The sequence below is a fragment of the Pinus tabuliformis genome, chromosome 8 (assembly GCF_031772625.1).
Source record: "Pinus tabuliformis cultivar Carrire ecotype Pingquan chromosome 8, CPIR1, whole genome shotgun sequence".
In the NCBI taxonomy this organism is placed as follows: domain Eukaryota; kingdom Viridiplantae; phylum Streptophyta; class Pinopsida; order Pinales; family Pinaceae; genus Pinus; species Pinus tabuliformis.
The window spans coordinates 1,045,942,081-1,045,964,597 of record NC_142294.1 but is presented as its reverse complement, the minus strand read 5'-3'; the positions used below and the strand labels follow the sequence as shown (position 1 = coordinate 1,045,964,597).

General features: G+C 40.4%; 1 protein-coding gene across 3 annotated transcripts in view; it reads left to right on the top strand.

Annotated features, from left to right (window-relative positions):
- Positions 1–2,261: 2,261 nt before the first annotated feature.
- The window catches only part of LOC149238934 (putative cyclic nucleotide-gated ion channel 20, chloroplastic), a 531,460-nt gene continuing 511,204 nt past the window's right edge, over positions 2,262–22,517 (top strand). The window contains exon 1 of one of the 3 annotated variants that reach the window (XM_089373243.1): positions 2,262–3,084. The gene's annotated coding sequence lies outside the window, so the exon portion shown is untranslated. The remainder of the gene's footprint in view (positions 3,085–22,517) is intronic. The other 2 variants (XM_089373244.1, XM_089373242.1) reach the window with 2 other exon arrangements.

Sequence of the window (22,517 nt, the reverse complement as noted above, 5' to 3'; positions counted from 1 at the left end):
TAAATTTATATTATGTTGTTAACTATGTGACCCTATTGAGGTGTTAGTTGACATTCAACATATCCTTACCCCATTGGTAATGGAATAACACATCATTTTATGACTCCACCCCTGTGTTGATTGCCACTTAATGTCTTTAAGTTGTTTGGAAGCAGGCCTTTGTGGGACATTCTTAGGATTCCTCTAAGGCATCAATTGGCAGTTAATGCTCTTGTCTTATTTTGTGGTGGTTATGTAATATTCAACACATTATATAACATTACTATACATTACATTATTAATTTTGTACTTAAATGCCTTGGAAATCATTGGGCTAAATTTAACTCAACACAAATATTCATCGACACATAATTTCTGAAGGGGTTGACCTTGTGGTTTATTGATCACCAAAATACTTAACTTATTTATAGTGATCCCCTAGGTAAATGCACACATTGACTTGGATGGACAATATCCCATTTCTTGATTGCACATCAATCACAACAATGGAAATGAAGAAACCTCATCACCAATAAGTAATAAGTATGGGCACTTGCCTTCTCTCTTTCATTTTAGTATTTTGTATTTGTTGCTTAGCACACATATCTTTGGTAGATAATGTAACCAACTACAACATTGTCATATATGAGCTACTTGTGTCAAGTGAGTAAAGTTATCAACAATACTTGGACTTGTCACACAATATAATTGAACGAAATGACGATCCATACACATATGCAATGTAGGTGCACCTTCATACATATTGCATAACTTTGTGGAGGAGCTTTACTAGATCTTTTAAGGGCCATCATCACCTCATCTCACATTGTGCATTCTAGCCTTTCTAATTCTTAGTAGCCTTGGCTTAGGATGCTTGCTCAAGGGAGGCCAAATTTGTTATGGTTGATTGGAAGGACACCTAGAACCATTTACTAGCATTACTACCCACACTTGAAATCCCATTAATGCCACTTGGCCCCTAAATTAGGCCCTTATTAGATCTAGACTGCCCACCTTTGCCTCTAAATTATGGTCCTAATCAAGCTAATCTTGTATATATTTCATCCCCATTTCATTGCACCTTTGTAGAGTATGCAACTTTATCACCATTATGCACTAGAAAGCATGTTTAACAATTGGATTTAACAATCCTTGCGAGATTACATGCCCTTGAATATCAACTAAACTTTTTTCTTCTTCATTTTCACTTGCAAAAATTTTGATGATGAAGGAACCTTCCTTATGTTTGCATTATGCATCTTTTAGGTTATCCTTCTAATTTTGGGTTTGGTACATAGGTCATTCTCTTTACCTATCTTACATCATTCACAAAGGTTTGTGGAGAGGTTTTATTTGTACTATGTGGTTGAAGCTACTTGTGGGCTTTAATTCCACTAATGCATAGGGCTCTTTTGATCCATTCCTCCTGGACATAGACTCCTTAGTGCAAGTGAACAAATAATCATCATTCAAACTATTTCATATAAATATACATGATATTTGGCTCTTGATATGGTCAAAATAACACTAAATATTAAAATTAAATATATATTTTAAAATTCTAAAATGAAAATAAAAATTTATTATATAAAAAAATATTTATATTTTATATTTATTATTATTATTCTGCCATATAAATAATTCAGTGCATTGAATATATTAATCTATTTTCCCCTCTATTACAATAAAGTTTAACCTTACTACTTTTTATTTCTTAAAATTAACTTAAGGTTAATCTTATATGATACTTACCGTCCTCCCATAGAGTGGGTTACTTCCATATAGGGTAGGAATTTCAAATATGGAGAGTAAGAATTTCAAATATGAAGCACAAGTCAAATTTAAGAGTTTCTACGACTCTAATACCTATTTATTTTAACACAGAATATTGACAAGTGAGAACATTTTTTAATTTTTATTTTGGCTATATTTGACCGTCAATTTTAACGGAAAATGTTGACAGGGGAGAATTTTTTTTTGGCTATATTTAACGGAGAAAACCCGGATATCACTGTTCCATGTGAATCCTTCGTTTTATGGAATGGAAAACATTCGTAGATATGTGAGCCATTAAAAGTTTGGTCACTCGACGCTTCTTCACTTTTCACATACGGTTAGAATAAAATAAATACACGGTCGAATTATAGTATTTCAAGATGAAAGAAAAAGTGTATGGCAGCATTCGTTGGAAGTCAATGACAGCGTTGTTTAAGCAAAATCAAGATAGACGGCCATTTGCAAATATAAAATGCTCGAAGCCTTGTCTTTCACCAACAGATGACCATGCATTAATTGGCTTCATTCACACTGGTTTATATTCAATCGATTAAAAGGTAGTAGGTGGAAAATGCTGTCAGAAGGATAAATGTGTATATTGAGAACGGTGATGTGGTCCTAATACAGCGGAGGTAAAACGGAGACGTACCAGAAACGTGGTGGAAAATATCAATTTGGACACACAACCCCCGGTAGCCGCGGTACTCTATTAGATTCGATAATCCGGGAGAGTCGAAGGATCTTTCCAACATTGATTCCAACCATTCCAATTTCCGTTAACTTTCAAGGATCACTTGACGGAGTGGAGTAAAACAGAGCACTGCACGGTTCGCGGCTGTTGACTGGCAACTTCGCAGCAATTGCTGTGAGTCGTCAGCCATGCAAACTTCTCAAGACTAAAACGAAAGCTACCGTTTGCTGTAGACATGACAACCTCAACGTTATCACTTTCCTTCGCCCTTGCCTTTGGGTCGCCGTCTGATCAACCCCAAATTCAAGCTTCCGCCCAGGTTAATCTAAAGAGAATCGAAGGAACTTTCCTCTGCAATACTGACATCCAGAGCAATTTCCGACAGTTTTCAAGCTTCACTTGGTGGAGTGGAGTAGAACAGAACACTGCAGGGTTCGTGGCTGTTGAATGACAACATCGTAACAATTGCCGTGAGTTGTCAAACATGCGAACTTCTCAGAATTAAAGTGAAAGCTAGTGGTTGCTGTAGACATGTTCCTACACGCAAGAATGTGGTGGTTAGAGAACTAATAACTTCAACGTTAGCACTTGCCTTTCGGTCTCCGTCTGCTCAGCCCCAAATTCAAGCTTCCGCTCAGGTGCTTAGTTCAGCTCAGCTTATTTTCTTCTTTTGCACGCTGAATTTTTTTATTTTTGTTTTGTTTTCTGTATGCTTTTCGTAATCGCAATCTACTTCTAAAATGAATTGAAGCCTTTGCTATACTCGAAGCAAACATCTAATTATAATGTAATGATGTTTAAGCTTTTTTTCAATATTAAAAAGATCACACTGTTAACATGATAAGTCACACATTGTCTTAACCAAAGGGGTTAGACTACCTGGTTGTTGTCAATACTCCTGGCCATTAGGCTACTTGCATCTCCATAGGTGCTTAGGTTGAATCCCCGGGATGAGGTGCACCAATATTGACTTGTTTATTACAGATGGTATCCACAAATATGGGGAAACATCCCTTGAGTTTCCAGTGAGATTTTCTTTGGACAAAGAAAAAGTCTCAGAGTGTGGAAGCTAAAATGCTTCATTAATGTTAGATGATTTAGTAACAGTCCATTCCATATTCTAGAGTATTTCTTCCCATTAATGATTATTAACCTGAAACTGTAAAACTACTGCATACTGGTGAATATCACCCATAAACCTGTTGAATTTTCTAGCTATGGTTGGTCTTCATAATTAAGGTTTTTAACCTCTATATATATAGATTTCAAGCTGGCTTAAAAAGAGAAATTTTAATTTTAAAATTGAAATTTTTGGTACTAAAATGATCAAGTCGGTCCTCAAGAAAGAGACACCCATTCGGCCTCATCAAACATTATAAATAGACCACTTACTCTCCTCCTCTTGGCCATTCGGATCACTCACACATGATATCTTTTGTTTATCTAAGCGAGGGAGACACCAGACAAGGAAGCCGAAGTTGGCCAGACAGTCCAACATTTGACCGAGTTTCGTTTTCTCTCTGTTTGACCTCGCACGTGTCGAAGACAGGCCGAATTTCTTCTGGGAAAAATCACGGGGTAGCTGACTGAGTTTATGAGGTGAAGAAGAAGGCCGAAAGTTGGCCTAGCAGATCAGACTTGACTGAATCTTTAGGGCAGCAGTTTGACTTGGATAGAAGATAATTTGACCATGTTTGACTAGGCTTTGATTGCTGGTCTGTTTGACTTTATTTTTGACTGGAAAGATCAGTTGTATCTCTTGTTGAATTGAATAATTTCTTTAAGGAAAAGGTTGTTGGGATTTTCCCTAGAAGAGGGTTTTTTCCAATTCACTATGGTGCACTAGTTGAGCGACTTCTCTTGGGTACTCATGTGATGTGGATTAATCTCTTTATGTGGTTGGTTATGGTAAATCTTTGTGATGTGGATTAATCTCTTTATGTGGTTGGTTATGGTAAATCTTGGATGAATGCACGGTAATTTAAGTAGGTTTACTTCTTTTATCTTGGTTTCATGTTTTATTGGATGGATGAATCATGTATTAAGCACGTTATCATGGTATTTGTTTCATGATCCTTATTAAACTAACCCTTCTTCCAAAGTAGCATGTTAGCTCCTTCCCTCATTTTTGAAAATTGAGAACCTTGATCTCAAACCCTAGGGTAAGTATGTTTACTTGCCCTAGTTTTGCATGAATCTTGTTTCTACTCCAAGAAATCCTATATTAGTTTGTTTATAGACTTCGTTAGCCTTAGATTGAGAAGGCACCGACCCTCTCTTTGGTGGAAATCATATTTTATCATAAGAATCATTTTGTTTATTGTTCTAGGATAAATTAGGGTTTTATTAGAACATAATCTTATATTTTTAGCATTTATTGACTTGGATATTCTTTCCAAGGAAAAATCGTAATTTTATTCAACCTGTAAACAAGGAACAAAATTACATTCTATAGATGCCATTAGGTGTTTGATCATGTAAACCTTTCAATTGATGCACAATAAAAAAATAACTGTAAAAAAATACATAATTTTCTTGGGGGTTAAGTGTGATAATAATCACTTAACTTCCCCTTTTTGCTTTTCTTTTTTCTGAACTTTTTGCCAAACCCCATGATTGGTACCAACTGTTACTATTGCCAATTGATTTCCATTTTCCTTCATAGGGACTTCTTTGTCTAAATCCAAACTCTAAGATACATGGGTTCTCTTCATACCCCTTGTTCCCTTATCAGTGTGTGTATCATCTTTTTTGTTGCTTTGGTGCTTTGATTTCTACTAATTTTGTAGCCTTCTAAATATGGGTCACGATCTTTTACTGTTCCCCAACTCCTTCGTCTACTTGGCTGCCATATTGTGCTTGAGTATCCATATTTGGAGTATTTTTCATGGGCTCTTCTTCTTCATCCTTAGAATTGTCAGGTACCTGCCATGCCTTTGGCTTACAGGTCTGCCTCTTTTTCTTTTTTGGGATCTTTTTTGCCTGTTGGGCATGTGTTCTGCAGGTGTCTTGTTTGAAAGCAAATTTAGCATCTAAATGTCGTATTCTCATAATCGAGAACCTGGGTCAACTAAAAGTTTTCATGTTTTAAATGGATATGACCAGGTAAACCTTTACTAAGGTCTATCTCCACATAAGTTCTGGCAAATGTAAAGAGGCCTTTTTTTATTCTGTTAGTGTCCATTTTTTTTGAATTTTCCAAGGGCATTCCCAATTTCTTCCAGGACTTGGTGGTGTCAAAAAGGGAGAGGGAGATTTGGTAATTTCACCTAGACGAGCATTGTAGTGACTACCATGCTTGTAGCATCAAATTCTAGAAACCATGGGGTAATAAAGAGCCCAACGCTACCCCAAAACCATGGCCCATCATTTAGGACTTGCTCCCTAGCTCTTTGTGTCAAATTGAACTATGAAGAAACCCTTGGAACATAAGTAAAGTTCATAATTGGGTGTCCAAGAAGAATATACCCACTGATGTAGATCTTCAGTTCTTGGCCATAAGCCATTAAATTTTCATATTAATGGCATAGATTGTAGATTAGCAAAGGCGATTTTGCCTCTGGGAGTTTTACATCCATTGTTGGTGCTTTTTCCACTTGTTTGACTATGTAAGGTCTTGGCATATTTTGGATCTGGTCATCAAAAGCTACAACCTTCCCTTTCACTACATCCTTGATTGAGGCAAGTCCATGGGGGTTTCTGATACTCGAAGCTCCACACCTCAGCCTTAGATTTAATATTATGGTGGAGTTCCTTTCAATGCCATAAACTTTCATTTGAATGCAATCTTGCAATGATTTCCCCTCAAATATCAAACTTTGTAAGAGCACTAGTATACATAGTTTTATTTTGTGTAGCTTGGGAGGTACTCCAAGCCCTAGGGTTTAGGGTTTGGAGGACAAAGCGCCACAATGGAAACTTGTGGGCTTGGAACCCTTTTGGCACACATTGTGTTTTGGGTAGTAGGAGGATGTGATGGATGAGGATGAGTATGATAATGCTCGGAAAGACGATTCCAACGCATCGAAAATTGTTCGAATCCAAGTTGTCGTTAGAGAGATATGCATTTTTGAAGTTGACATAATTATTATTGGGTGTAAAGTAGGCTGACTTGAAGAATCCAATGGACATGTTGCTTCAAACATGAAGTTTTGGGAGCCCTTCTTTATGGTATATATAGAAGGTGATATGGAGTTATTTTGAGCATCCAATAAGTGCAACATAAAGGCAACGTTGGAGAGCTAAAGAACTTAGATAAGGGAGCAGATTAGCTTCTGTTTAACGAGGACAAAACAATGTGGATTTAGGGCTGGTTTGGGTGCTTCTTTGATTGCGTGGAGGGCTGTTACATACCTCAGGAAGGCCGAGTTGGCAAAGGACTAAACGCATGTGAAAGGAGGGTCTGTTGGGCAGCAACCGAGGCAAGGATTCTCTGTTTTGGAGATGGTTGTAGGTGACAGCTGAATTGTGGTAGGCCGCAGGCCTAACCACCTCAAAACAAGGACAACGTGAAGGGATTTTGGGGTAGACAACGAGGAGGGGAATTCTTCCTTGGTAGGGCCGCAGAAAATAAGGGTTGTTTGGTGCTTGGTTAGAGTTGTTTCAGTGTGCCCATGATGCCCTAACCAGTCACTGATATGACAACAATGTAACAGACTTGAAAATCACATTGTGCCTTGTGTTGGGTCTTGGTTTTGAGTCTTGACTAGTGTTTGGATCAGATTATAGTGCAGCTTGTTGGAGCCAATTGGAGGACATTCTGAGGTGGTGTAATGTCTTCCTAGGTGCAAATTCAGTAGTGAAGTATTGGGTGTCATAGAGCTGGTTGGAGGGTAGCATGTTGGCTACCCAAAGTAGCCCTAGACGAGCTATCTTGAAGGACGAAGAGCAACTGAAGGTTGGGTGAAGGATGGTGCTGAAGTGCAACACTTTGATGGACTAAAGTTGTTGCTAGCCTGGCAGATTGGAGCTCGGGAATTAGGCCTACCCAGAGAGCAGTTGATGAGCCCGTGTTCATTGTAGCAGACATGACTTGCAGCAGTGATAGGAGGCAGTCCTCTTGGAGTCTCGATGTGTAGATGCCTTAATGTATTAAGGCACTACTAGTGAGCAGTACGAGACTGAAGGACCAACAGGACAAGATACAACATAGAAGTTGCGCAACAAAGTTTGTCATTGTATCTTGTATACCATAAACTGTTGTATTATTCGGGAATTTGGTTTAATATAACGAAGATTGGGATTGTACAATATTGTACAATTTTGTTTAAAACTGTGTATATTGTGCATATGTGATTTACTGCTTTATATTTCCGCTATGCAAAGTAGTTTATGGTTGAGATTCTTGGTTTGGTAGCGTCAGTGATTTTAAGACTAACCTAGACCCAAGGTCGTGGAAATTCAACACATAGGTTATTTTGTATTGCATGCTTCAAGTTTTACACTAGATCCAAGCCTCAAACCCTTAAAATGACTAGTTTCTTGCTTAGGGTTTTAACAAAAATCTGAAAAACCTCATCCAGATCTAGTTTTTCATTCCGAGGTCTTTCTATTTGGGGAAGATCAAGTTGAATGCCCTTGAAATAATTTACATTCTCAAGATGAATGGCAGCACCCGGATGAGAACCATCAAAGAGCGGATCCCTAGTCGTCAGAATTGAGTCTTCCACAACTTCCATCAAACCATGTAGACTTGGATCATGAAATTTTATTGCTAGATCTACATCGAGCCAGACAGATCTAAGCTGTAGGGGTAGATGCTTGAGGTGGGAAGACTGCGTAGCCTTGTTTTCAATAGTGAGAACAAACCGCCATAGACTAAAAAGGGTGCAAGACAAGAGCCTAACACTCTGAGGAGGTTACCTAGCCTAGACAGAGACTTGTAAGTGTACACAGGCAAGAGATTGCTGTTCTAGAGGATGTGGGGATTTGTAAGGCCATCCTTGCTGGACCACCCTTGAAACCCAACGCCGTCATCCAAGATCCAGGTTAGAAAAAAATGTTGTTTGCCTTTTGTATTGTGGAGAAACCCATATCGTTTGAGATATACATAAAAGCTCAATCGCTTGCTCTTGAGAGACACTTGTGATCTGCAACAAAGATGACTCATAATCCCTCTTTGCTCATCATCTGAATGGATGCAGAGGATTACGCCTACGCATCACTTGTTGTCCAAAGGGATGCAAAGGACTGCACCTTCACTCCAACAAGAATCATTGAACCAATTTACATTCTTTGGATCGATGGCGGCGCCCCAGAAGGAACTAGAGAAAGCCCTAGAGCAGCTCACGATCTCCATTCTTCCAAAATTTTCATTTTTATTCAACCTATTGACTTGGATGTTAACAACCTAGGGTTAGGAATTGTTTTGGAAGCATTGGATGAGCAAAACCTACATTTTATGTGCAATTTCCAGCCATTAATTGGGGCTGAAGTCTAGGATTTTAAGTATTGTTATATGCCTTTTAATCCTAGAAATTTTGTTGTAATTTATTTTCTCATTTACTCATAATCTTAGTTGTTAATTTACATTTTCAATAATAGTCTCTTGGGCTAAATTTGCTGCTATCATAAGCTGCTATATTGTTGCATTTGCTGATTTTTCTTTGCTAGTTTATGGTAGTCGTATGTAATTTCTTCTTTGGTGTGTTTAGGAAACGCATTTGAGCCTCTAGATTGAGCCATAGTTACCTTTCAACCTAAATTTGGAAGTTACTCTCTTATCAACCTCAAACCCTAATTTCCTATCTTTATAATTGGTGGAAAATCATTGTAAAACCCTTAGGGGCACTTAGCTTAAGGTCCTTTAGTTATCTGATCCCTAAGATCTACTAGGGAAACCTCCCTTGTGTTGGATTGTGTCCATCACTAAAACAAGGGAGTGGTTACTAAGGTTACAATGGTGACATTTACATTGTTGCACTCTATCTATTGTTGATTTGGGGTAGCATTGGATGTGCTCTACCCATGAAAATTGGTGGAGAGGCTAAAGCGCGTGAGATCTCCAAGACCCATAAATGGTTTGGGGAAATTCTACCCGGTGAAGGAGATATTAAAATAATTAATATTTTTAATGTGTTACTAAGTCTAAACTTAGGAAAATAAAAATATTAATGCGTATTTATATAAAACTGGGTTAGAAAGTTCTAAATGACATGGATCAAGCCAAATCTAATCTTAGCCGTTGATTAGAGATGTAATCTTGGCTGTTGAAGACTCAACAAAAAAGTATAAGAGGAGGCTTGAGGGTCAGTTGGAGATACACTAGAGTGGTCAGTCAGTTCGATTTTCTAGAGCGGGGTTTGCTAAGAGAAATCGAACCAGTGATCAGTTGCAGTGAGGGACAGTGAGTGCAAGGCAGAGAGGCAGAGATAATGTCAGAAGACCAACTCAGAGGCAGAGAGGCAGACGCAGAGCCAGAGGGAGCCACGCAGAGGCCAACAGTGATTGTGCAGAGGCCAGAACGGGCTGCGTGGCTGGCGCAGAGGCTTCAAAAGTGACGCAGAGGGCCAGAGAGGTTGCGTAGAGCAAACTTTCGAATATTTGCTTCCGAAGAGAGGTATTACTACCAGATTTTTTTTTTTAATTTTTTTTAATTTTATTTTTTATTTTTTATTTATTATTTATTTATTTTTTTATCTCTGTCGGATGAGCTAGTTTGGTACCCAGTGTACTCAAGAAAAGTTGCTTAATAATAAAACCCTCAGAACTGCTACACCAATTTTCCCAAGTTGGGTTTTTCCGGGGACGATTGTCCAAAAATAACGGTGTACCTTGTGTGATTGTTCATTTCTTTCAGCTGTTGATCTGTAGATGGTTGAGACTGTATTGTGTTTATTTCAGTGTTTATATGGTTAAATAACTTGTTAGTAATTAAACAAGTAGGCAAAATAAACTAGAGAATACAGATAAAATTTCTAACGGGTAATACTTAGAAATTTCAACATGGTATCAGAGCGTTGCAGATCACAGGAGAGTTGAAGGCTCCAGTTGAATCAGAAGATTTGCAATAGAAATAACTGTCCCGAGTGACAGAAGTTGTTCCTAGGCAGAAAGCAGTAGAGAAGGGTTGATGCAAAGGGCCTACGTCATCAGTTCGAGCCAGAGAGAGGCCAACGCAGAGGCAGAAGAAGGCAGAAGAGGTTCATGAAGAGCCACACAGAGACCAAGAGGGTTAACGTAGTTGGCCAAGGGAGAAAATTAGCCTTCCCGGGATTGCCCAGAGCTTAGAGGCTCAGTTCTTCAGTTGCTGGGGTATAGGAAGCTGTGGGCAGATTGCAGAGAGTGAAGCTGGTGGGGTGCTGTTGCTGTTGAAGTAGAACAATATCTAACGGGACAGAACCAAGGTAGAGGGAGTTGCTACCTAGGCGGATTTCTAGCCAAGAAATCTAGATCAGTTTTGCAGGAGCATAGGAGATTGGAGAGGTGTGACTCGATCGTTGGCAAGCGATTTCCAAGAGGGAAATCGAGGCTCGGAGGGAGTCGAAGAGAACTTCCAAGAGGGAAGTAGAGACTTAGAGGAGTTGGAAAAAAGAGTAGAGAGATGGCCATGAATGGACTGAGGGATCAGGACAAGCTAGACGGGGAGTCCAATTTTGTCATCTGGAAGGCCAAGATCTTGTTCGTTCTAGATCAATGTTGCACGAAGCAGGGGCGAAGCGGAAGCGTTTTTTGGAAGCGGGGACGTGGAAGCGTCATTTTCGAAAAATCTAGGAAGCGGAGCGTCCGCGGAAGCGTCTGCTATATATATATATATTTATATTTTTTTGCATTTATACTCAAAACAAACATCCCAAATAGCAAATTAATTGTAGAAGACGTGAAAACATGCATATTTTTGCATAAATCAAGATAGATATAACATCCATTGTACATTAATGATTAATTATTCAAGCATCAACCATTTAGATGCATCAACCATCTAGAATCTAGATTCTTCTCCTCTTGTCTAGCCTTTGCCTCTACCTCGATTGTCTAAGGATATTAGTCAACATTGCCCAATTTTGATCAAACTACCTAAATCAAGACGTAAAATATGGTAGAAAAAGCTTAACATGCTTGATTGATGATTTTGACTTGATTGAAAGGTAATTTTTCGCCAAGGGCGTGCCGCGTGACAAAGGAGTTCAACAATTAACACCACCAACACTAGGGTACATATAGGGCTTGGTGCTCTTGATTAAATGCTAATCGCATACCTTCATACTTGATATAATCTAATGAAATGCCACAATCCCATTGATCCTGAATTCTTGAAAACTGTTAAGTCTGCTGAATTTTGAATAGGATATGAAATTCTATTTTCTCCATATGAAGTCCAATGAGGCTGGAACCACTCTCAAACATCCTGAGTCATTTCATGGTAATGTTAAAAATTTAATTAAAAGGATGAAAATGAAAAATAAAGGAGAATGTCACTTTTACTTTAAGAATTTAACATTACCACGAGGGAGCATCTGCTATATTTATATTTTTTTTGCCTTCATTTGTCACCCTAACCCAAGGTGGACCCACCCCCAACAAGTAAACTCATCTAAAATTAAAAAAAAATGAAAAAAAAAAACGATTTTCTAAACGCTTTTCCGCAAGCGTACGAGAAGCGTACGCTTCCTCCTCCGAAATGCCACGCTTCCGACGCCCGAAGCGTCGTATGAAGCGCGCTTCGGCGCTCCGGAAGCGACGCTTCCGAATTTCCAGGAAACGACAAAAAATTCGGAAGTGCGCTTCCGTATGGGACACGCTTCGAGGCTTGGAACCGTGGGGGGGGGGGCGCTTCGTGCAACATTGTTCTAGATAGACATCGCATCAAGGCCTTTGCTTTGAGAACCATGGCTATCCCAGTTGACCCAATTGACAATGAAAAGTATGAGGATGCGATGGCCAGGGCAAAAGGCATAATCCTTGATGGGGTCAAGGATTATGTGGTCCAACATATTGCCGAGAAGAATACGGCAAAGGAAATGTGGGACACCTTGACGACATTGTATCAGGGCACTTCCGTGTAGAGGAAGATGCTACTAGAGAATCAGTTGCAGTCGTATCAGATGCAGAAGGGGGAGCAGGTAGATCACTTCCTCAGCAGATTGAAGGAGATTTAGGACCAACTGACTTCCATAGGGGCCACGCCGGATCAAGAGTTAATGGTGAGGACCGCCCTGAACGCAGTCTCCAAGGAGTGGGAGACGTTTGTCCAAAGCATTTTGGGCAGAGAACATCTTCCAGATTGGGAAGAACTGTGGGCAGCTCTTCGCCAAGAAGAGATCAGACGGCTGACCAAGACGGGAAGTAGTAGCAAAGGAGCCCAAGTCAAGAAAGAGGAGGAAGAGGATGTAGCTCTGGCATCTGCGGGACAACAGGGGAAGAGGAAGAAAAAGGACCTCTCCAAGATAAAGTGCTTCAACTGTGGGGAACTGGGGCATTATGCAAACCAATGTCCGAGGAAGAAGAATAAGGGAGAGGTGTCTGACTCCAAGGCAGTGCCAACGAAGGCGGAAAAGGAGGTAGAGGATGATGACGATTGTGCCATGAGTGCTCATGTACCTCTAGAGAAGAGGTGGGGAGACATTGAGCTGTAGTCAGGAGGACTACAAGCGATGAGGGGCAGGATCCTTGAGGTACCCAAACTCTTGGATCATACCTGGCTACGGGAGCCCCGAAGTGAGAGTAGCAGGATGGCGGATGTCGGTAGAAGCGGATGTAGATGGAGCAGGCAGAGAGTGCTAGAGTGCAGTAGTCCTTGGCAGCGTAGAGAGGTTGCAGCGATGCTAGAGGCACATAGGAGGTTGCAGTAGTGTAGGATAGCATAAAGAGGTTTGCAGCAGTGCGAGAGGCACATAGTTGTTGTAGCAGCACAGAGGCAACAGAGGGAGCACAGGGTAGCGACAGAGAGAGCTTCAACATCGGGAGGGTTTCTAGCCTGACAAGGAAGTCAGTAGTTGGGTAGATTAGTTACTTACTTCTCAGTAACTGAGTTGCAGTGCAGTTGTAGTAGTGGTAGTGCTATGGGTAACACGATGCAGCATAATGAGAGAGAAGTGCAGTGCAAATGCAGTGTTGGGAGAAAGGACTAGCAACAACATGGATGTAGAGGGAGCTGCCATACAGATGTAGCAGTGGCAGTGATAGGGCCATGGGCAGGATGCAGTGATGCATAGGATGTTGGGCAGGAATGCCTAGCATCAGCACAGGTACTGGTGCCGTATAATCAGGGTGATGCTCAGTGGTGGAGTATTACTAAAGCACATTCCTTGCTAAGAGGGAGTGTTGATTTGGGGTAGTATCGGATGTGCTCTAGCCATGAAAATTGGTGGAGGGACTAAAGCACGTGAGATCTCCAAGACCCAGAAATGGTTTGGGGAAATTCTACCCGGTGAAGGAGATATTAAAATAATTAATATTTTTAATGGGTTCCTAAGTCTAAACTTAGGAAAATAAAAATATTAATGGGTATTAATATAAAACTGGGTTAGAAGGTTCTAAATGACATGGATCAAGCCAAATCTAATCTTAGCCGTTGATTAGAAATGTAATCTTGGCCGTTGAAGACTCAATAGAAAAAGTATAAGAGGAGGCTTGAGGGTCAGTTGGAGATACACCAGAGTGATCAGTCAGTTCAATTTTCTAGAGCGGGGTTTGCTAAGAGAAATCGAACTAGTGATCAGTTGCAGCGAGGGACAGTGAGTGCAAGGCAGAGAGGCAGAGATAGTGTTGGAAGACCAGCTCAGAGGCAGACGCAGAGCCAGATGGAGCCATGCAAAGGCCAGAAGGGCTTGCGTGACTAACGCAGAAGCTTCAAAAGTGATGCAGAGGGCCAGAGAGGCTACATGGAGCCTCAGAGGGTTGATGAAGAGGGTTTCAGGCTGACGCAGAGGCCAGGAGGGTTGACGCAGTGCTTCAGAGTGGGATGGAGAGGGTTTCGTGGAGTAGACTTTCCGAATATCTGCTTCTAAAGAGAGGTATTACTGCTAGATTTTTTTATCTTCGTCGGGTGAGCCGGTTTGGCACCTAGTGTACTCAAGAAAAGTTGCTTAATAATAAAACCTTTAGAACTGTTGCACTGGTTTTCCCAAGTTGTGTTTTTTCCGGGGACGATTGTCCAAAAATAATGGTGTCCCTTGTGTGTTTGTTCATTTCTTTTCGCTGTTGATCTGTAGATGGTTGAGACTATATTGTGTTTATTTCAGTGTTTATATGGTTAAATAACTTGTTAGTAATTGAACAAGTAGGCGAAATAAACCAGAGAATATAGATAAAATTTCTAACGGGTAATACTTAGAAATTTTAACATCCATGTCATCTAGTGAAACTTTGCATTAGGGTGCTAGATTTTGTTGTAATTAAGCACTTTTAATTAAAAAGTGCCCATCCTAGTGACCAACAATAATCAACCCAAAGAATGGATGTGGATAATAAGGGAAACATGGAATGTGGTAAGTATGGATTACCTTAGGCATGCCACTTCAATTAGTGCTCCTCTTGAAAGAAGGACCTCAAGGTAGGTCGCACTAGAGTAGGGGAAAAGGTTAACCTCCCAGGTGAAGCATGGAAACAAGGGTGCAATCAAGAGCTGCCAATATTCTAGCTCGACTTCTGATCCATATTAGTAATGCCCCAAAACATTAAATAAAAGCACATGATTACAAGAATGGTTGGTGTACCTCCCAACAAATGACCCACCTTCCCTTGAGAAGCATATTAGATGGGAGAGAGCATTGATTGCAGCATAAGTGGAGAGCTCCGATGTAAAGCTATCTGTGGGCCATCATAGGGCTATTGATTGGTTGGCTATCAAATGAGTAGAAATTTTTTCTCTTTTGGGTTCGCACTTTTGGTCGGTAACATCTAGCTCCAATTCGGGGACATGTGTTTAGTGTAGAGCACATGATCCAGGGTGCTGATTGTCACTCTTGTGATAGATGAGAATAATAATAAAAATAAAATGTTAGCTAAAATTAAAAGCATAGAATCTAACTATTATGCAAGGAAATCAATGTGTACATAATCAAAGAAGGATGCACAAACAAGAATGCAAGGGCCGAAGGTGGGCCGAAGGTTGGCCGAAGGCTCACTCACTGAGCCGAAGGCTCAATCACTTGACGAAGTGATTGAGCCTTCGGCTCAGTGAGTGAGCCTTCGGCCAACCTTCGGCCCACCTTCGGCCAACACAATACTACTCTAACTACCTACTACTACATGTATCAAGTTCCATTGAAAAGGGTGAGGTGCTTCCCATCCATTGGTGATGACAAGGGCACTCCATTAATATTAGCTATGTTGAAATAATTAACCCCTACCTTTCCATGGACCTTATATGAATAAGGATCATCATTAACAAGGAAAGATCCCAAACTAGGAAATCTTCTTCTTACCTCTTGATCCACTGTTTCTTCTTATTTTTATTTCTCTGTCTTTTTTCTTTGGAGTAAGGTAATTGGTTTACTCGACATGTGTTTCCTCCATCTTCTTGAGGATACTAGGCTCAAAGTACTTCCATGCCACTTGTAGGTTTAAAGGTTCAAGATTCTCTTCCTCCTTGCTATACTCTTCAGGTAAAATGGGAAAGGGGTCATCAGTTATTGACATCCTATCAACATTGAAGGCAAGGTTACTTTGTCCCATGATGTCTTCAACATGCTTAGCCATTTGTGGCTCTCTATACAAGACAAATGGTCTCCCATTTATTGTGGGTATGCTGGCATAAGATAGGTCTAGCTGCAAGTGCCCACAAAGATCCCAAACTTGGAAATCTTCTTCTTACTTCTTGATCCACTGTTTCTTCTTATTTTTATTTTTGTCTTTTTGCTTTGGAGTAAGGTAATTGGTTTACTCAACATATGTTTCCTCCAACTTCTTGAGGATACTAGGCTCAAAGTGCTTCCATGCCACTTATAGGTTTAAAGGCTCAAGATTCTCTTCCTCCTTGCTATACTCTTCAAGTAAAATGGGGAAGGGATCATCAGTTATTAATATCCTATCAACATTGAGGGCAAGGTTACTTTGTCACATCATGTCTTCAACATGCTTAGCCATTTGTGGCTCTCTATACAAGACAAATGGTCTCCCATCTATTGTGGGTATGCTCGCATAGGATAGGTCCAATTGCAAGTGCCCACAAACGGTAGCCTACCATTTTCTTGATAAGAGCATGCCTTAGGCATCAGGAACATCAATGACTACTATATCCATTAGTAGCTAAGGTAACTTTCATGTCTTTGATCAAACCATGGACAAGAATGGATTTCGCGTTGAAACCAAACACATTTCTATAAGGTCTAGTGATTTGCAAGTCTAACTAATTCATGACTCTTAAAGGCATCACATTTGCAGAGGCTCCAAAGTCAAGCATACAATTCTGTAATATCAAGTTATTAATCACTAATGATAACAATAAAGGTGTGTGTCCTCCATCCTTTCCATCATGATACATATTTTGTAATATCACATGAGGATCCTCAGATTCATTGTCAATGTTGATAATCTTTATAACTTGCCCTCTTAGGGATAGGCGTGTTTTCACTTTAGTCAAAACACTTCCCAAATCTACATCTAATGATACCCCATTGCTTGTGTTAGGAGGAGTAGTTTTGGGAATGTTCTTACTAGAGGGAAAAGGTGCCTTGGTCACATTCTTTCGGTAAGTAGAATTACTACTTGCCTTATGGTTTCTTGGCTCATTTCTTCTAGTATAATGCAATCCTTTGAACCTATCCGTAGCTTCAACAAAATTAATATGCTCATCACGTTCTTTAGCATATTCTTTGGTTATTTATTCATGTTCTTGTTGAGGAAGAGAAGAAATTTTACTAGGCAAGGTGGTAAAGGAATTGGAGTCATTTATCCAATTCAAATGCTTTGGGCTATTCTCCTCTTCAACTTGATTAGAAGGACACTCTTCTTTGGTATGTAAATCGTTACAATGTTGACACCAAGGAAAGCCCTCTTGATTTATCATATTAGTAGGGGCAAGGGTGTTACACATAGACTATTGAGAGGCACTCTTGCCACAATTTGGGTTTTGATTCCTTTTAAGGGCCCAATCATTGCTAAATTGAGGCTTAGGAAGATAAGTAAGATGAGGTCCTCTTTCTTTATCCAGTGTAGTCAACTTATTCATCATGTCCGTTTTCCTCTGCATCAACTTATTAGTGATCTTATCAAACTTTTGGGCAAAGGCTTGTATGGTGGGGTCAACTTGTGTAGATGGCTTAGCTTTGACCTCCACTTTGGCTCTAGGACAAGATAGCAAGTCAATCTTAGATGTGTTCAAATTACGTTCATTGGTTATAGCATAATCTTTGGCTTGCTCAAGGGTTGTAGGATTCTTGTCTTTCAAGGCATAGGAAATATGTCTAGGAAAGGCGTCAATGTACAATGCAAGGATAGTCTTATCAATAGGATTATAGAGCACAAACACTTTCTTGAGTAACTTATCAAACTTCTGAGTGAAACCCTTAACACTTTCATTTTGAGTTTTCTTAGCTTCCTGGAAGTTAGCTAGCAATTGCATACTTTCTTTAACAATTACCCATCCTTAGGGGGGATAAGAAGCCCATGCTTGGTGGGGAGATCATGGGGAAACATGCCCTCTTCTACAACAATTAGCCACGAGTTTCCTCTTTCTTGTTACTTCATCCTCTCGTTGTGAGGAATTGGGGCACATGGGAATTTGTATAGTTGAAGAAGAACAAGCTTGAGCAATCCAAGGCAGAGAGAATTGTGTATCTGCAGTGTATTCAAAACAGGCCAAGTCAAACAGGTAACTGGTCGAATCAGCTAGTTCATTAGCCATCATCATCAAATTGGCCAATAAACTCGGTTAATTGCTTGCAAGGCCTAGGATTTGCATCAAACTGGCCGGTTTATGATGGAATCGACCAATTTTCCCATAAATTGCCTGGTTTCATCATAAACCAACTAGTTCATTACCAGGGTGGCTATAGACCACATGCGCAACAGTTTTGGGCATGCATGAGTGGTTTTGAGGGAAACTAGGGGTTGTTTCCCTCCAAAAACAACCCCTCCAAGCCTTTAAAAGCATGCCTCCCCTCTCATTTGCCTCACTCATCTCAACCCTAACAATGTTGGCAATCAATGGTAATGTTAAATTCTTAAAGTAAAAGTGACATTTCCTTTACTTAAAAATTTAATATTACTATGAAATTACTCAGGATGTTTGAGAGTGGTTTTGACTTCATTGAATTTTATATGGAGTAACTAGAATTTTAGATCTCACTCAAAATCCAATGTACTTAATGGTTTTAAGGATTTCAAGATTTGGGAGATTGCAATGTTTCCGTTTGATTTTGTCATGTGTGAGAGTATGAGATTGGCATTTGATCAAGACCATGAAGCCCTTTGAGTACCTTGATGTTGGTGGCATTGATTGTTGAACTTTGTTGATGTTGGTGGTATTGATTGTTGAACTCCTCTACCGTGGCCTTAACAAAAATGTACCCTTCACTGAAAGGAAAATAATTGGTTAGGCATGTTAAGATTTTTCTACCATATTATAAGGTTGAGGAGATGAACCCTTCACTCAAACCAAAATCATTGGTTAGGCATGTTAAACTTTTTCAATTTCTGCCATATCATAAGGTTGAGCAATCGAAGTTTGAAGATTTTCAGCTAGATGATGTTTATGTAGCTCTTGCTGATGATACCATTTCTAGTGGTGCTGAATCAATGATGAGTTATGAGTGATCATGTTGGTCAGTGATTTGTAGTTTTGATTTCTAGTTTTACTGCTACTACTACTAGTATTGAGGTTGCAGAGGAGTCCGAGGAGAGTCCTCAGACTCTGAGCTAGATGATGTTTATGTAGGTCATGTTGATGATCCCATGTCTAGTAGTGGTGATGAGTTTGATCATGATGAGGAGTGATCATGTTGATCACTGATATGTAGACTTGTAGTAGGCCAGTGGCCCCATAGATTGTAGCATTGTTTTTGGATTGTAGAGGCCATTTAGAGCCTCATTTATTATGTATTTTGTTGCCGATATGTATTGCACTCGGTGCCATTTTGATATATTCACTTTTACATGGTATATTTTTTTTTCCATTGGAAAAATCGTAATCTTTCATTAACTTTGAAAAATTACATATTGTAGATGCATTATGCATATGATGTAAGTTCTTTTGCCACATGAGGGCACAGTTATATGTCTATTATGTCTGTTCAAAAGCAAAAATCATCACGCAGGATGTTCCTTGTTGATCTGTTATATATACATATTGCCACGCAGGGCTTCTGGTATGTAATACTATCATCTATGTACAAAATGTTCAAAAAATATCATTTTTCAGATCTGTATCTCATGGGTTGGCTGCCCTGTGATAGTGTGTATCTATGTACGGACGATGGTAGTAGTGGTATGCATTTGTTCCTCGCTGCTCCTGAATCATCCACTCTCCTCTGGGAAGTGCCGTGGCCTCCTTGGATAGTTGGTCGGCACTGCTGTTGTGTTCCCTGTAGATATGATTACAAGTGATGTCAATAAATTGTGCCTTCAGTATATTAATATCATCCAAGATGTTGCTGAGTGTGTGTGTGTGGCAAACAGTAATATTGTTGAACCAATCAATGACAATCTTCGAATTTCCATATATATGAATGTGCATGCAGTTGTGCCCCAATGCAAAATGCAAAAGATGACAGAGGGTGATAATCTCAGTGAAATTATTTGTGCCAGTTCCTAGCCCCATTTTTACTTTGAAGAAGTGATGTTCATTAATGTATAATAGAAAACCTCCCCCACAACCCTGCTGTTGGGCTACGCCATCGAAGAATGCCCATGGAGTGCTATGTTCTATTTGCGGAGGGTCACGCGGTCTTCTAGATCTAGGCTGCGGCGGCTCAGGCAGCTCATTATAGGCCGATATGATGAGGGCAGTTAGATGCGGCCAGTTCACAGGTTTATCTTCGAAGATCGTTCGATTTCGTGCCAGCCAGAGGTACCAGCAAATAATGATAGGCAGGCTTTGTAGCTTGGAGTTTTTGTGATTGTAAAACCAAGTTTCCCAGGTTCGAATTATATCATCTCCCTCCCATTTTCCTGTGTGTTGAATAGAGGATGATACAGATTGCCATAAAGACGTTAATGAAGAGCAGTTTATAAACAAATGGATGCTCGATTCGAAGGTACGTTTGCACAGGGTGCACCAGGTCGGTCCATAGACTACACGACGCATGAGATATTCCCCTGTAGGTACTACTCCCTTTAGGATACACCAAAAGAATAGTTTCTGCCTGGGGGGAGCGGTGAGCTTCCATATTGATTTCCACCAAAATGAAATTGTGTCCGGAACCTTGTGCGATATCAGAGTGAGATAGCCAGTCTTAGGTGTGTAAACTCCGTTCTCCGAGTGATACCAGATGAGCTCGTCTGGCCCTTGTTTGATCCTGATATGCGATTCTGATAATGCATTGATATATGCAGACCATTCCTGGTGCCAGAGAGGTGGGATATTGATCTGCAATGCAGATTTCCAACGCTGATCTAATATGGAAGAGTTTTGTGGATCAACAATGTCAGCCAGAACTTTAATCTCTTGTGAGTGAAGATGCTGGATGAGAGCTTCAGGTAGAATATGCCTACCGCCACTACCATTCCATGGGTCCATACTAATACGAGCCATTGATCCGTCATTGATTTTCCATACCAGGTTATCCCTGATAAGAGGCATATAGTTTAGAAGTGCTTTCCATACAAGTGATATACCAGTTTTTGGCCAGGTTGGTAGTCGGATCCATTCCAAGATGTGGAGAGGCCAGATATATTTGTGATATGTTATGCTGGTCCAGAGATTGTTGCCAGTGAGTAAGGTCCACCCCATTTTTGCCGCAAGGGCTTGAGCGAATGTAGGAAGGTCTTTTAGTCCCCATCCTCCCCATTTTTTTGGAGTTGCGATCTTCTTCCATCCAACCCAAGCATATATGCGCTTATCCTGATTCCCATTCCACAGGTACCTATTGCAAGTTTGCTGTAGTCTAGCCAGGATGCTTCGCGGAATCCAGGCTAGTGCCATCCAAAAGACCGGGGTAGCCTCCAGGACAGCTTTTACCAGTACAAGTCTACCTGCTCTAGAGAGATATCGATGGCTCCAGATATTGAGGCGTTTCTCCAATTTTGCGACTAGCCAGACCCAGTCAGTGATCTTTGAGCTGATAGGCTTGATCCAGAAACCCAAATATTTGAGGCCATGGTCTAAGGGATGGATGCTATAAGGAAACAGATGGCGGGCCAGATGGGATTCTTGGATAGAAGTTCTGGAAAGAATAATGGAGGATTTAGTATGGTTGGCAAGCATCCCTGTAGCAGAAGAGAAAAGAGTGATAATGTTCGAGAAGGAGCGGGAATCTCTGATGCTGCCATCAAGGAAGATCATGACGTCGTCCACAAAAAGAAGGTGGGTGAGAAAGCAATCATCGGATATCTTGAGGCCACTAAAATCCCCATTTCTCTTAGCAGAATCGATAAGTCGGCTCAGGCCATCCATGACAATCAGGAAAAGAAGGGGAGACAGAGGACAGCCCTGTCTAAGACCACGTTCAGAGTGAAAAAACTGGGATGCAGACCCATTTATCAGTACACTGAAAGTGGGAGTGGTGATACAGGCCATGATCCAAGTGATGAAGTTATTTGGGAAACCCAGATGGATGAGAAGCATCTTGAGGTAGAGCCAACTGACTCGGTCAAAAGCCTTGGCTAAATCAATCTTTAAGATAATGGCTTTGTGGTGCTTGGTCCAGATAGTGTGAAGGGCTTCTTGAGCCGCTCCAATGGCTTCATGAATCTGACGGTGTTCCAGGAATGCAAATTGATGTGGGGCAATATGACGAGACAGAATAGGACGGATGCGATTAGCTATGATTTTGGAGATGATCTTGTAGAGCACATTGCAAAGGGAGATGGGGCGATAATCGTCAAAAGAGGAAGGGGTATCAGATTTGGGGATCAGAGCTATGAAAGTTGTGTTGATGGCATTGTACAGTGACCCAGATACCCTGCATTCCTCCACTACCCTCAGTAAATCATTGCTGATTAGCTCATAGAAGGTAATGTAAAACTCGAT